Source organism: Microcebus murinus, chromosome 7 (genome assembly GCF_040939455.1).
Source record: "Microcebus murinus isolate Inina chromosome 7, M.murinus_Inina_mat1.0, whole genome shotgun sequence".
Classification (NCBI taxonomy): domain Eukaryota; kingdom Metazoa; phylum Chordata; class Mammalia; order Primates; family Cheirogaleidae; genus Microcebus; species Microcebus murinus.
This window is the reverse complement of record NC_134110.1, coordinates 15,800,129-15,803,267: the sequence shown is the minus strand read 5'-3', so window position 1 is coordinate 15,803,267 and position 3,139 is coordinate 15,800,129.

Sequence of the window (3,139 nt, the reverse complement as noted above, 5' to 3'; positions counted from 1 at the left end):
CTGCTGGTATCAGTATGTGTTTTTAAAATGAAGCCTGCCTCAGAGTTCCTCAGAGCCTGAAAAGGGGCTCGGAGACGGCTTCCTCCCTTTCCGTGCTCGGTCACTCTGAATTTTTTCTTGGGTGCTTAGCATATACCAGGCATGTGCTAAGAACGGGGGACACAGACTTGCCATCCAGCATGGCACTGGGTAGTGAACGAATGCTGGCGGGATCGGTGGGTGGCAGTGGTAGCACCTGCGAACGAAAAGAGCCAAGTACAACAGGGCAGGTGCCCAGTGCTCCTAGCTTGGCTCAGGGGCCAGGCGAGGCAAGTGCAGGGGACTGGGAAGAAAAGCAAGCAGGAGTGAGGCTTCCAAAAACAGGAGGCTGCAGGGAGGGTGCTGACTCCCCACCGCTTTGCATCCCTCCTGTGGCCTCTGCTCTAAGGCGGGACAAACACAGCCACCACCCTAGAGCTGCTTCTTGAGTGAGCACAGACCTGGTGTCATGTCCACAGTGGTCTTCAGCCTCCTGGCAGGTGGGGAGGCCATAGTTGCGTGAAGATAGCGAAGTCAAGCAGGAAGCTTTGGGCACCATTCTCCACACTGCCAAAGAGGAGATCCAGCACTGGAACGAGGTCATCCTCTTCCTTACGTCCCATGCACCCCGGCCAGCGAGGCTGCAGGCTGGTGCTAAGAGGGCCCTTCCCCTCCGGCCCCAGTGGGAAACCTAAACCACCTTGGATCTATTTGTGCAGGACACCACCTCAAAAATGGGGGAAATAAAAAGAACCATGACAAGGTGGGGGCAGGCAGGGAACCTTGTCTTCCTCAGGAGCGTGACAGCTGACCACACAGGCCATCCCTGCCAGTACCCATAAGTCCCGGCCCCATGAGATGAGGGTAAAGTGCAAAAGAGGTGTGAGATGCGGTCATTACTCACTGAATGTCTTGGGTAGTTGAAGACATAGGTGGTATCTGCTATGGACTGAATGTTTGTGTCCCCCTCCCCCACTTCATATGGAGGCCCTGATCCCCAGTGTGACGGTCTTAGGAGGAAAACCCTGATTATTGCCTTTATAAGAGAGACAAGAGAGCATCTCTCTCCACCATGTGAGGACACAGCTAGAAGGAAGCTGTCTGCAAGCCAGGTAGAGAGCCCTCACCTTTGAGACTTCACAGCCTCCCAAACTCCGAGAAATGTTTGTTGTTTAACCCAGCGGGGCTATTGTTTTGTGTTGCAGCAGCCTAAACTAAGATTCTATGGTGGGTTTTTTAAAGAAATGTGAATTCTGATCTGTTAACTTCTTCCTTTCTGTATTACTTGGAGGACTAGAATCATAGAAACTGAAATACATTTTTAAAATGTAATCCTCTACTCCCACCCCAGGAAAGAATATATTTGGGAATATTCCACCAAATGTCTCCCATCTATTAAATCTGTTAACAAGAAAGGAAAACTGCAGCTATTCATGTTTTTGTATTTTCTGGTAAAAAGCTAAAAGATTATGAACAGGTAAAGATGTCTCAACCTACCTTAATTTTTTCAAGCACCTAAGAAATGGCCATGATTAACTAACCTTCCAATTTGCACTTACACAGTAACCAACTATCCGTTATATGCCCAGGACAGTCCTGATTTTAGCACTCAAAGTCTCATATCCCAGGAAACCCTCATCTCAGGCAAAATGGGGTGGCTGGTCATGTCCTACTGGCACTGGTCCTCCAGGCTGTGAGGACATTTTTACCACAAACTGTTCAGTATATGTTTGAATGCAAGCCAACTGGTTTCGGCTGTGCCATGCATTCTAGCTCTGTGCTGACACTATCAAGTTCTGATTCAAGTGAGGAATTAGGGGACTGGAACTGTTCATATATATTCTCCCCAGTAATTTTGTGCTACCCTTAAAACATGCATGTAAACACACAGATTCTTTAAAGTTTAAAAGAAACCACACCAAAATCTACTGGAAAATATTCTCTTTAGGAACAATGTGATTTTTTCTCTCAGATTTTTATTTTTATACATTCTTGTGACATTTCCCTTTGTGGGGAACAGGAGGTTAACAAAATCAGCTTCTTAGATGATTCCATTCTAAATATACATCTTAAACAAACAATATCAAAACAACCAGCGGGGAGTTGAGAAACATTCAGTGAAGACTGTTTTGTCTACACAACAATAAATAGGAAAAGACTGGTTGTGTTCCTGCCTCGTCCAACCTCAAAGTTGATTTCTCTTGCCGCCGGACTGACTGGTTTTAAAGAACACAGACGTTCTGGGTGACCTGTCACAATGTTGAGAGCACATTCTCTCCAGGGCGATTCTGAGACTTGGTAACCAACGACAGCTCCTGATTCCATTCTGGTAAATACTTCTTGAAGCAATGCCTTACAACTTGGAGATGAAAATTAAGATGTAAGATATTTATTTTCCAAAGTAAACAGAAGTGGGTCACGGTATGAATAACCTGTTCCCATCAGCATCCATTCGCAAGGTTATAAGCTAAGACACTGACTTCAAATTCAGACCACTTAGATTCATAATAGATTCCTCGTCAGTCTGTGTTGCCATCAAACAGGAGGCTGTCACCTTGACCAAATTCTCATCAATCATTTATACAAACACCATTACCAATTACAGCTAAAATAAAATCAGCACATCTTTGACTGTCTTAGAAATGACAAATCTTTGCAAAGCAGTCACCTCCATACCAATCTGACAATCACTAGTTCACTTGGCAGATGGGTAACGAAGGTTTAAACTTGCAATTCAAATCAACTTTCTTTCTACCGCCCAATTCATGGTGTTTTAAAAATAGATCATCTTGAAAGCTGTGCTGCATTTCTCCTCCGCTTATCGATTATGAAAATGCACTCTCAATAAACTACCTGCTCTAGCCACTACCGGGACCTGAGGAGTCGTGCACCCTGAGGGTCCAAGGGCCACCCTGTGAATCCAAGGGAAGACCCTCCAATGCTGTCATCACAACCTACCTGAAGGTGGCGTTAACCTCAGATCCTACTCCTCAGAGCACTACAGTCAGTTCTATGATATACTATGTTATAGAAAGTATAGTTCAGACATTATGTGAAAGAAACTAGCCTGAATTAAAACAATGCTGTGGGCTAAAGATACTACTTTTGTGTGATCTATGCC